The sequence below is a fragment of the Microtus oregoni genome, unplaced genomic scaffold (genome assembly GCF_018167655.1).
Source record: "Microtus oregoni isolate MIOR12 unplaced genomic scaffold, Mior012 000111F_ref0000342, whole genome shotgun sequence".
NCBI classification, from domain to species: domain Eukaryota; kingdom Metazoa; phylum Chordata; class Mammalia; order Rodentia; family Cricetidae; genus Microtus; species Microtus oregoni.
In genome coordinates this window covers 1,321,914-1,335,342 of record NW_024544729.1, presented here as the reverse complement: position 1 = coordinate 1,335,342, position 13,429 = coordinate 1,321,914, and the positions used below count along the sequence as shown (strand labels likewise).

Genomic DNA, 13,429 nt, shown 5'->3' with positions numbered 1-13,429 from the left:
AATGAGAAAGACAATATCAGGTGTAGAATTTAGATCTGTTAAGGGGGGGGGGGATGATTGGGCTCTAATGACCCTAATTAAAACAATGACTTTTTAGCAGATGGTGGTGGTGCGCACTTTTAATCCCAGCACTCAGGAGGCAGAGGCAGGTGGATCTCTGTGAGTTCGAGGCCAGCCTGGTCTAAAAGAGCTAGTTCTAGGATTAGCTCCAAAGCTACAGAGAAACCATATCCAGAAAAAAACAAAATAAAAAATAGAAAAACTATGGTTTTTTATTATTAGTGATGTCTAAAAACATTTTGTCTATGAAGTAACATTTCATATTGGGAAGACAAATGAGAAAAATTGAAAGTAAAAAAGGCTTGCATTCTTCAAGCCTTGATACCATTATTTTTTGTAAGAATTTGCATCAAATGCTTGATGAAATTATAGATTTGTGAAGTTTTTTCTCTGGACTTTGACAGTAATATCCTCTTCTGAGCATGACTGTGTGCTGATTAATTTAAAAAAATAAAATGAACTATAAATCTCTTAGATTCTATAGAACATATAGTTGCTTACATATATTTCTTTATTCCCTAGGAAACAACCGGTACCAAAATAGCAACATAATAGTCTTGGGTAGGTATAAGTATTAAAGCAAAAATGAATATTATTTCCTCAAACAAGAAAAAAACTAAACTGCTGTAGCAATAACAACCGAGACCTAAAGTCTCTTTTACACTTTAAGGCAACTCTTGTTAACCTAATCAAAATAAAGGGAACTTTATTTCCCTGAAAGAAATTCCAAGGGTTAAAATAGAATACATATATTTGTGCTGGCTATTTTTTCCACAGTGGGTGCCTGAGGGCATATTCAGAGAATTGAAGGTATTATAATGACTGTAAAGGAGACTTAATATAAATAGAGCAGAGACAAAATTTTTGTGAATATCATAAATGTAATTTTTATATTTCTAATTATTTCTCATTAAAATTAAATATTTAAACTACATGTTACAGTTCTTGTGGTAGTCACTACTTATTATATTTACACAATTTATAATTTTTCTCTCTAAACTTAATAGTATTCTATAAGTAATTGAAATTTTTATAAATGGTTATCATTTACACTCAATGTCCATAGTACCCAAGCTATATGATGAATATTCTAGTGTATAGTCTGTTGAATATCATGTTTCAAGGGAAGCATATAGTTACATGGAAAATGAAGTGATTACTACAAATAAGACTTTTAAAATTCAAAGCGGATTAATGTAGTCAACTGGCAGTTTTTCTCTTGAAATAAGAGAGTTAATATTTGAGCGAAATATTTCTTGAAAAAGAAAACTGCAGAAGTTGCTGTCACATCAAAAATCAACTTAGACACTATTAAAATTATATTTAACAGAGTTGCCATATCCAACCTTCTATTTTTCTGTTGTCTATACACAGATGTGGATCTAAAGGAGGAAATGTGTGACTTTCAACTTGTCTTGATTATTTTATGTTGATTACAAATTATATAGATGGGAGAAATGTGAAGTAGAGTGTAATGAAAGCCAAGAGAAGAAGGCAATAGCAGTTCAATTCCACAGTTAAGCAATTGTGGAGTTAGAAAGGCATGTATAAATTAGGACTGCTCAATTTATTAAATGTGTGAACTCTGACAATTCATTTGAATTTTTTGTGTTTCCTGACCCTTAAGGGATTCCTATATTAATACACCTATATTGCTAAATTATTCTGAAAATTAGGCAAAAAAGTAAAGTCATGCTGTTTTAAATGTAGTAAACTTTCAAGTGTGATAGTTGATCTATTATGTTAATGCCTTCCTTTATAACAAGTACTCACAGAAATGTTAGCAGCTGTGAAGATATTCTTATTATCTTCATCATAATTACCAAATATAAATAATGATATAGTTTAGATTTAGAGTCATTCCTTAGCAAGTCCAAGACCCTCAGAAATGGCCATAGCATGTTCAAGGCCCAATAGATACACAAAATTAGAAAAAAAGAAAAGAAAATGAAATAATTAGAAGTATTAATTAATTAAATCCTGGCACATTTTAACTAACTTAGCCTTTGACCCAGGTCTTGAAAACAACCATGTGCATGATTAGTCAAAGGAAAACATTTGAGGAAATGTTGCATCCACTTTATTAAGGTGAAACTTCAGGCTGAACAGATTGGAGATATACAGCTGATATATTCGTTTTTAGAACAAGATCTTCCCTTACTATGTAGAAATATGATAGACTTAAGAGCACATCTTGTAGAAAAATTACATCTTATTTTTATGCTTCTGGGAAAGCATTTTGTCTATAGATGATACATTCTTGTTTCTTATTAGAGCCAGCCTTTAATTGACATATAGTATGAATTGTAGACTTGACCAAAACATTGCTAATTAAATTTGCTTTTGCTTAAGTGCCTTAACCCCGCACTTCTGATTAGTGAAAATCTGTTAAGAAACAAAACCCAAAAGCGTATTTTCTAGACTTCCATTTTTAAGGTAGGGGAAGCAAGTCCCTTTAACAGATCTGTTACATGAGCCCATTCTTTTTAGGAAGAACCTTAGTTGAATCACAAGATTCTTTCCAGAACTAAGGCAGGCTCGGAGACGCAAGTGCAAAGGACAGAGATTTGTCGGGGATAGTTCTGTAACGGAGGATTGACAAGTATCATCGCCTTCTTCCCCGGTAATTCTAATGACCTTATATCCTCTCTTAGCCACTATCATTCTTTTAACCCCCACTAATCTGCTGTATTATTATTTTTCAGAATTGCGACCTTGGCAACGTTCTTGTACCAGAGTATCTAAGCTGAGGTCTGCACAAAAATGTGGTCTAGCAAGACAAGGTCACAAATCCGCATGAGCAACAGACTTCCTATTGTAAAAGTCTATGTCATGAAGGTAGATGAGCAATGGAAACAAATAGGCAGAGGACAAATTTCCACCAAATACATCGAACGGCTTCAGGGTGTGTGCCTGCTCATTCACTCAGAGTCCGATGGCTCTCTGCTATTAGAGTACACAATACATCCAGATGTGCCCTATAAGAAACAATACAAGCATTTAATTAGTTGGCCTGAAGCTAATAACAGCACTATGACAATATATTTCCCAGACCCAGAGTGTTGTCAAAGTATCTGGGAAGATATCTGCCAAGTTCAACATAAAGATCCAAATGTACAAACATCGCAAGACCTTGCAGTTAACTTAACCAATTTTCATGAACTGCCCCAATTCCAGTATCTGTTCGAGGAACCCACCTCTGAATGCAATATGCTTGAAACCATTGCAGATTTGCTTATTATTGTGAAAGAATCTCCAAGCCACAAGAAATGCCTGGCACTGCTTTTAGGAAAATTAGAATACATTAAAAAATTGCTTCGGGTGTTCCACACTTGCGAAGATCAAAAGAACGTGGAAAGCTTACATTTTTTTATATATCATTATTAAAGGACTCTTCTTTTTCAATGATGCACATTTGTTTAATACCATGTTTTCTGATGAATGTATCATGGATGTAATAGGATGCCTTGAGTACGACCCTAGTTTGGATAAGCCATATCGGCACAGGAAATTCTTGGCTGAAAATGCAAAATTTAAGGAAGTTATGCCAATAACACACTCCAAACTTAGGCAAAAAATACACCAGACCTACAAAATGCAATATATCCGTGACATTCTACTACCTATACCATCCAAATTTCATGAGAATCGTCTTTCTGATCTTACAGCTTCCATTTTTTCCAACAAAATAGAAATAGTTACCATACTGCAGGAAGATGAAACGTTTTTGCTTGAAATTTTTGCCCACTTAGAAGATAACAGTGTAGGTGATGAAAGACGGTGTGAATTGTTATTTTTCCTTAAGGAATTCTGTGAATTTGCCATGACCTTAAAAGTTCTAGAGAAAGAGGCATTATTGAAAACAGTGATAAAGCTTGGAATCATGAGGGCTCTGAAAGTTTCAGTATGTATGCAAGACCATCAAATAAAAGTAGCTGCTGTAGATATATTTACTTATCTAGTAGAATATAATCCACAAATAGTCCGAGTGTATGCAGTGGATGAAGCTCAAAACAGTGAAAATAAGGATGACCTTCTCATCAATATAATGATCAAACAAATCATCTGTGATCCTGATCCTGAATCTTCTCGTGTTTTAAGTTTGACAGCGGTTCTCCGTATTCTTCTTGATCAAGAAAACATGTGTATAACAGCTAATGCATCTGAAAGAAGTAAATTTATGAATTTGTTCTATACACATTGCATGGATAACTTAGCAGGACCAATTTTGTCTATCACAGGACAAAATGATGGTGATGATAACACAGTCAACATCTATTCTGATATTGACCAAAATGTACAATTGCTTGGAGTAGTTTTAGAAATGCTCAGCTTTTGTGTTAAGCACCACACAATTTATATTAAAAACTATATTTTGAAAAACAACTTGCTCAGCAGAGTCCTGGTGTTGATGCATTCAAAGCACACTCTTCTGGTTTTGTCTGCTCTCAGGCTGATGAGACAGATGATTGGCCTTAAAGATGAAATTTATAATCTTTACATAGTGAGGAAAAATCTTTTTAAACCTGTTATAAGTTCTTTACTTCGTAATGGAAGACGATATAATATGCTAAACTCAGCTATTATTGAACTATTTGAATTTATAAGAGTGGAAAACATCAAGTCTCTTATTACAAACATTGTGGAAAAATTTTATATGGCTTTTGATTCAATTGAGTATGTCCAGACATTTAAAGGATTGAGATTTAAATATGAAGAACAGAAGGAACAAGAAAATAAAGTAAAAAGAAATTTACATGACATGATATACGATAAATTACACTTCAAGCATATGAAAGTTGTGGAGGTGGATGTCAAGGAAGAAATGTGTCCTAGAGTAAATACTGGAGCTGTTGTGCCATTGGGAGGGGACTTGCAAAGTTCTTGTGACACATTTATGCAAATGAAAGAGACAAGTGAAGAAGAAGTAGAACAGTCAGAAGAAAATTTGTTTGAATTTGACTGTTCATCTCAATCTGAGGCTTCTGATAGAGGAATGAGTAGTCCATCACACTGTCGCAAGAGGATTTCTTTAGTGGACTACTCAGATGATGAAGATGACGACGACAGTGATGATCATCAGGATGATGAAGAGGAAAAAGAAGAACCTCCCCCAAAAAGACCTAATCTAGGTTCATAAAATAAGATGAGGCCCTCAACTTTTGATTCAAATAAGTTTTAATAACTATCACAAGCTGAGAAATATAATTTTAAAAAATCTTTCTCTTATGGACATTTGAATATGGTAAAATATATAGCTAATAGGATAAATAATAGGCCTCAGTTTTATATGAAGAAAATTTACCATTGAGTGATAACATCTTATTTTGGCAGCATAGTTTGGGAGGGGAAAAAGTTTGATAAACTAATACAATTTTCACTCAGGTCTTTATGTTACGAACAACTACAAAAGTTTTATTGTAAAGCTTATTTTTAAAAAGAGTTTAGTAATGGCATTTTGTCTATAAGTTGAAGTTTTATGAAAGAAACATTTTTATGTAATAGTCAATATTAAAAACAAACTGAGATTTTACATTTCTGTGAAGCCTTGGCTGAACTTCAACTTTATGAATAATATGAGAAACAACATTCAGCACAATTAAGTGCATATGTTCATGAATAAAATGTTAAGTTTTATCCTAGATGAGCTGTTGTGAATGTACTTCTTTTTAGATAAGAAATATCACATGCTTTTTCAGACCCCGGGCCAGCTGGCCTTGGTGAGTTCCCGATAGCACATCCCCATTGTCTCAATGTGAGGGTGTACCCCTTGCGGTCCTGAGTTCCTTGCTTGTGCTCTCTCTCCATCTGCTCCTGATTTGGAACTTGAGATTTCAGTCCGGTGTTCCAATGTGGGTCTCTGTCTCAGTCTCCTTTCATCGCCTGATGAAGGTTAATATTCAGGAGGATGCCTATATGTTTTTCTTTGGGTTCACCTTCTTATGTAGCTTCTCTAGGATCACGAACTATAGGCTCAATGTCCTTTATTTATGGCCAAATATGAGTGATAACATCCCATGTTCCTCTTTTTGGGTCTGGCTTACCTCACTCACGATAGTGTTTTCTATTTCCGTCCATTTGTATGCAAAATTTAAGAAGTCATTTGCTGAACATAGCAGACAATGAGGACTACTGAGAATTCAAGAACAATGGCAATGGGTTTTTGATCCTACTGCACGTACTGGCTTTGTGGGAGCCTAGGCAGTTTGGATGCTCACCTTACTAGACCTGGATGGAGGTGGGGGTTCCTTGGACTTCCCACAGGGCAGGGAACCCTGATTGCTCTTCGGGCAGTTGGGGGGTGGGATTGATTGGGGGAGGGGGAGGGATATGGGAGGCAGTGGTGTGGAGGAGGCAGAAATCTTTAATAAATAATAAATAAATAAATAAGTCTTTAAAAAGTAAATAAAAAAGAAATATCAAGTATCAGTATCAACACAATTCTATTCCTAATGTGCATTCTACAGGTCCTCCAGGTATTACAACAGGATGCATCTAATATCCAGATTATTAAAATTATTTTTTCTTTCATTAATGAAGCTTTGTCCTTTTCCCCAGAGTGGTAGGTACATATTAGGATATAAATATTTCTCTCTAGTTGCTGAAACAAAGTAACTAATAAAAACAACTTAACAGGGGAAATTTTAATTTTGTCTTCAGCGTGAGGGAATACATTCCATCCTAGTGGGAAAGGTATAGGAGTAGACAATTCAATGGTGGGAAGAGTTGAAAGCAGTATGTCACCTTGTACCCACAATCTACAAACCACTAGATGCATCCTGATTCTTACCTCAATATCTCTTTTAATTTAGTGTAGGACATCAGCCCATTGTACAGTGTCACACACATTCAAGTTGTCTTTCAATCTCAATTATTCCAGTCTTTAACTGCCTCATAAATATGCCAAAAATTTTGTGTCCTAAGTATAGATTTTGTTATTAACTATCACTAATTGACCTTATTGCTATGTAACAAACAATTATATATTTTTTAAGTCCTAACATTTTACATCTCATCCCAAAAGTCTCATGGCCATTTCATATTGCAAAATGTATTCAGTCCAACACACATGCATGCCTGGGGAAGCCTGCCCCAGTACAGAGGAGAAAACATGTCCTCTGACCATTCCCATTAAGACTGAGCAAAAAAAAGGCAACCCAGGGCAGCCTTCTCTGGACACCAAGGAGAAAACATGAGTCAGACATTTGGTCATTATTATGGCAAACAAATATATTGTGTTATGAGAGAGAGAGACAGAGAGAGAGAGAGAGAGAGAGAGAGAGAGAGAGAGAGAGAGAGAGAGAGAGAGAGAGAGAGAGAGAGAGAAACGGAGATTGGTTCATGTACTGTGCAGAGAGAGGCAGATCTGAAGAGCTGAAGTCTGTGGGGAATGTGCTGAGGTGGGTGGATTGCTTGCTCCCTGGGACCAAGTTGATTTCTGGGCCTGGGATGCTGCCAAGACCCATATCTGTTTCTGTGTCCATCCTGTAGCTGTGATCTGTGTTGATATCTGTGGCTCCTGATACCACTGAAGGCCTAGAGTATAGGGCAGTGCATAGTTGGCCTTGCCCCTCACTGTCTACAAGACTACTAAGTACTGGCTCTGCCCCCTTACTAGCTGCAGCACTTGGGGGAGCATACCCTGTACCTTGCCTGGGTAGCACAGTAGGGATGAAGGTGGGCTGGCACCAAGGGCTTGAGTGTGGAAGAGCTGTCCCAATGACTTGCTTGTCTGGCACGTGGCAGCATCGGTAAGGGAAAGATGTCCCCTGCTCCTTGCCCTTTGTGACTCGTCTGCTGCATGCAAAGGAGCTGTCTGTCCCCTTTCTCAGCTACAGCACTCAGGAAAACCGGCCCTTCACCTTGTTAAGGAAGCACAGTGGAGGTAACCTTGTTGTAGAGGATGCAGATGAATGGCTCACCCCAAGAACTTGAGTGAGGTAAAACTAGTGTCATCCCTCATCTGCCATATTGTACTGTGGATGTAAGAGAGATCCCCCTATCCCTCACCACCTGTGACACTTGGGAAAGCTGACCCTGAGATCATGAGAGAGTGGGATAGTTGGTCCTCCCCACTCTAGATGAATCACTCCTGAGAGTGGCTCCTGAAACTCACCTGGGCAACTTAATAGATGTGGCCCTATTGGTGTTGGTATTAGCAAGATGACCTGGCCCTAGTGGTGTAGGTTTGAGTAAGATGGCCTTGACGGTCTGAGAGAAGAACAGAACCCATCCCTTGCTCCTTGCTGCATAGGGCAAACAAACCAGGACAACACAGGGAGACTAACTAACAGTGCAGCCACCCAGGCCCACAACCAGGGCTATGAGTTTGGCCTACCCCATCATCTATTCTACCTATGATCTGCTGGAGCACATGAAGATACCATTCCTGAAGATCCAAAGCTGCAGGGTCTCCATGACACAGAGCAACAACAGGAAATCCAAGAAAAGTCTCAATAAGGTCCCAGTATCTATGGTGTAGCTGAAACCAGAGGCCATGAACCAAACCAATGACTCTTTGCTATAATCACTTGCAACTAAAGATATAGAGACTAAAGGGTATACTGTGTGACTTTCTGTGTTATACTACCATTGTGAGATTTTATTCTCTCTCTCTCCCCCCTCTTTATTACCTCTTAAATTTTATTCAAGAGAGGAAGTTTCAAGGACAGAGGGTGGATGCAAAAGGATGAGGAGATGAATGGAATCAAGACACATGATGTGAAAGCCACAAATAAACCTTAACAAAATATATTAAGACTAGCTATAAAATAATCCATAGTCTTTAATATTTTAAACATTGCTCAAAAGTAAAATGACAGAGTCTCTTCTGAGGATCATATATATTCTCTTAACTGTGAGCTCCATATAACAAAATAAAAAAATGTATGGGTAACATTTTTGTGGTCATAAAAAAAATGACTACAATTCAATTTATAAAGGCCAGATAGATGGCTAAGAATTTGAATCACTGGTTGATCTTCCATAAACCTGGATTTAATTACTAGCATCCACATGGCAGTTAAGGAACATGTATAAGTACAGTTCTATTAGACATGTTGTCTTTTTCCGGCTTCCGTTGCCATTTCATGCATGTGGTATACAGACATACATACAAATAAAATGCCCATATATATAAAATAAAAATGAATATTTTTAAAAAATCAACTAGTAGATGAAATTGTTCTTTTCATCTTCTGGGTCCTGAAGAAAGAGCCCATAAATGTTGGGGAAAGCATGACAGCAGATGGACAGAGCAAAAACCTGGTGATTAAAGCTTTCACTACAGTCGGGGAAGGAGAAGGGAGAGAGAGAGCGCGCACATTGGAAGTAAAGAGAATTTATAAAGTTTCTAAGCCAACCCTCAAATGTGCTTCCTATAGCAAGGCTTTACCTTGTAAAGATTCCATAATCTTCCCATACAGTGCCACCAACCATGTGTCAATTCAAATACTTGGACCAATGGTGGGATACTTTTCATTTAAACCACTGTATTCCACTTCTTGCCCCCCACACACCTATAGCTATAGTATAATGCTATTGTGTTACAAAACTTTTTGTTGGGAAATGCAATATACATGTCTAGTCACCTCAAATAGGAAACCCATGGCAGACCAAAGTACAGCTACCACTGAAGTCCAACTTGGTGAGCCAATGAATTTTATTTGGGTTGCATACAGTAATATGGGTGAAGTCTTACAGGAGCAAAATGACCCAAAGACTACTTACTGTATCACCAAAGGTCACCCTAGCAGAGGTGGCAGCTAACAAAATCTGAAAACCTGGAGCACCTTGCACAGTCATCATTCATTGCAACTGTTTGGAGTGTTCTATTCATGCAACTCAGTTGATTCAAGCCTCTTCCAGGTAACTCGACTGTTTTTTGCTTCCTCCCGGTAGCAGACCTTGTGTCTGAGTCTTCTTTGATGTTTGTCTTGTCTGAGAATGTTTTGTAGTAGCCTTTTGTTGTTTAATCTTAGGAAAGAGAGGCTTAGTGAATCTGATCAGTTTCAAGGACTTCCTGATGCTGTTTAGAATTCTTTACCTGCTGTTTTAATGTCCTTTCCTGCTAGAGGGAATATTTCTATTTCAGAAGAAATTGCTGCACTATATTCTACCCTTTCCTCCGACTCTTACAGTTTCCTTTCCCCTCTTCTAAAATGATCTCTGAACCATGGGAGAGGTAGCTCTAGATGTTCAATTATGGCTAAGAATTAATCCACCATGACACAACAGTCACTTGCTGTTTTAGGGTTGTATTGCTATAATGAAACATCAAGACCAAGAGCAAGTTGGTGAGAAAAGTATTTATTTAGTGCACTTTTATACATCACAGTGCATCCTTAAAGGAAATCAGGGCAGAACCTCAAACAGGAACCTTGTGACAGGAACTAATGCAGAGAAAATAGAACTATGTAGTAGCTTAGTGGCTTGCTTATGCCATTCTAATTGATTTTCTAATACAAGCCAAGACCACCAGCCCAGGAAGTGTCCCACTCACAGTGTACTGTGCTCTCCCCACATAAATGTGAACTAAATTTTGTGGAGCAAACATTAAATTCAATCAGAAGGCTGTTGGTCTTACCCATGACTGCTCAGTTACCACTTCCCAGTGCTTACACACCTGGCCTGGTATGCCAGTGTTTAAGCATGCAAGCTGAACAGAAATGGTAGTGACAGTTTTCTACCAGAAGCCTGCATAGCACTATGTTACTATTGTGACCATCCATCAGATGAGTGCTTTCAAATTAAATCCCAGCTTAGTTTCTCCATGTCCCACAGATAAAGCATGGTCTTCAGCAATAGGGTCATATAGTCTAGTTCTGACATGCAACCAACAACAGTATCAATAACTGTTTTTATGGTCTCAGGAGCTTTCCTGGTCAACTACTCTTTGGGCAGTATCTAATCCTTGGTGCTGGTATTTCCATTCAATAACCTTATGTCCTCTGGAGTATTCTTTTCTATAGTAGGAGACTACTTGTTTATTCATGGTTGCTCAGCCCCAAAATAGTCACACAAAAACCATATTATTTTCAAAACTGTTTGGCCAATAGCTTAATTGTATTTCTGGTTAACTCATATCTTAAATTAACAAGTCTCCATTAATCTGTGTATCTCCACCCATGAGGCTCTGGATTCCTGGGTAAAGTTGCAGTGTCTGTCTCCGGTGGGGCTACATGGTTTCTCACTGACTCTGCCTTCTTTCTCCCAGCATTCAATTTAATTTTTCCTACCTAGATAAGTTCTGCCTTGCTATAGGCCAAAGCAGTTTCTTGATTAACCAGTGGTATTTGAAGCACAGAGAGGGGAATTCCATATCACTTTTTAACATATATAGGGTTCATTTTGATTTAAACACTTTAGCAACTGTTTTAACAAACCATTTTTTTCTTTGAATTCACTCGACTCTAGTAAGATTTTTAGTACATGGAAGTACCATTGCATCTGTTTTTCTCTCCAATGGCTGCTTTCCAAACCTGAAAAACACTCAGAGCTTAGCATTATGACATTTGTATAACTGATCAAGGTTAGGTACAAAGCATGGATGGGAGGGCCTAACTTAATTATCTCCCTATAACCATCAGTCATTCCCTCTGAACCATTACATTTCCATATCTTGGAGCTCATCCATGGAGCCTCCCTTTATTTTTCTATCCCTGATAATCTTGGGCTAGATTCATTTGTTCATCCCTACCCATGGCCAGAGGCATTATTACTGTCTCTTCCCTGTTACACCCTCTGGCTCTCTGGGTCAGAGAAGCCCTTTGTTGGCACAGTAACTCTTGTCTCCCCAGTTACTATATCTGGCTGTTGAAGAGGCTTTAGCTGGGCGAACCATCTCCAATCCTAACATAAACTTTTGTTATATGGAAATACATTCTCTGTCTTAGTTTCTATTGTTGTGAAGAGACACCATGATTACAGCAGTTCTTATAAAGAAATTTTTAATTAGAATGGTTTACTTACAGTTTCAGAGATTCTGTCCATTATCATTATGACAGGGAGCATGACTGTGTGTTGGCAGACATATTGCTGGAGTAATAGCTAAAAGTTCTATATCTTGCAGTCAATTAATAGAATTATATTGGTTGCTAATGCCTTGTTTAACCCTATCGCATTTCTGCCTTTCTACTGCTTGGAGCACATTGTGATGTCTCTTCTTGATTGTCATCTGCATCTGGAATTACCTAAAATCCAAAATTATAGGGCATACCTGTGAGGGACTTTTGCTTAATTTAAAATGGGTAGATCCACACATGTCTTTAATCCAGATTTTGATATAGGAAGGCACACCTTTAATCTGGGCCACACCTTCTCCTGGAAGCCTATATAAAGGCATGAAAGAAAGAAGATTTTCCCTTTGCCTGCTTGCCCTTGCCTTGCTAGTAGACCATTCCTTTCATCTTCTGAGGAACATCTGAGACACCAGCCTTGTGGGCTGAACAACTACTGGATTGTTGGGCTTACATTCACAGCAGCCATTGTTGCATTAGCTAGACTGCAGTCTGTAAGTCATTCTAATAAATCTCCTTTATGTGTATATATAGAGATATTCATTCAATAAATTCTGTTACTCCAGAAAACCCTGACTAATGAAGAGTATATACTCTTAATAAATAAAAAATAATTCCAACAATATGAAATCAATTAACCTGTGGGCATGATCTTGTGGGATTGACATTTGCAGAGGAGAATCTGGATGTTCACACCTCTCACACTATTTAGTTAAATTAAACGTTGGAAAGGGATTATGGGCATTGTAATTTATGTAAAAAAAAAGAAAGTAGTTTGTTAGAAAAACATGTCACGTTTTCCTTTTCTCTAAATCATCATGGAAAAAGTTATTAATTATACAAATATATACTGTAGTTTGAATGAGAATGACCTCTATATGCTCAAATATTTAAATGTTTGATCCCCGGTTAGTGGAACTATTTGGGAATAATTAGATGGTGTGTCACTGTGAGTGGACTTTGATGTTTCAAAGCCCATAGAACCAGTCTCACTCTGTCTACCTCCTGCCTACAGATCAGGATATAAATTTTCAGCTACTGTTCCAATCCTAGGTCTGTCTGTGTGCTGCCATGCCCCCATCATGATGGTACTGCAATAGCCCTCTGAAAGTCAAAGAAGCCCCCAATAAACTCTTCAATAACATGCTTTGTCATGTTGTCTCTTCACAGCAAGAAAAAATTTGTTGAAACATGTATACATACTTTGTTTTGAAAAAATACATATTTAGGGTTCCCTACCCTATGTGAACTCCAAGGTCCTCTCTGCCCCCACCCCCAGGTCCAGGAAGGTGAGCATTCAAACAGACTAGGCTCCCACAAAGCCAGTACATGCAGTAGGATCAAAACCCAGC

At 37.6% G+C, this 13,429-nt stretch overlaps 1 pseudogene; it reads left to right on the top strand.

Moving 5' to 3' along the window:
- Positions 1 to 2,856: 2,856 nt before the first annotated feature.
- Positions 2,857 to 5,200, top strand: LOC121443668 (annotated as a pseudogene).
- Positions 5,201 to 13,429: the final 8,229 nt, after the last annotated feature.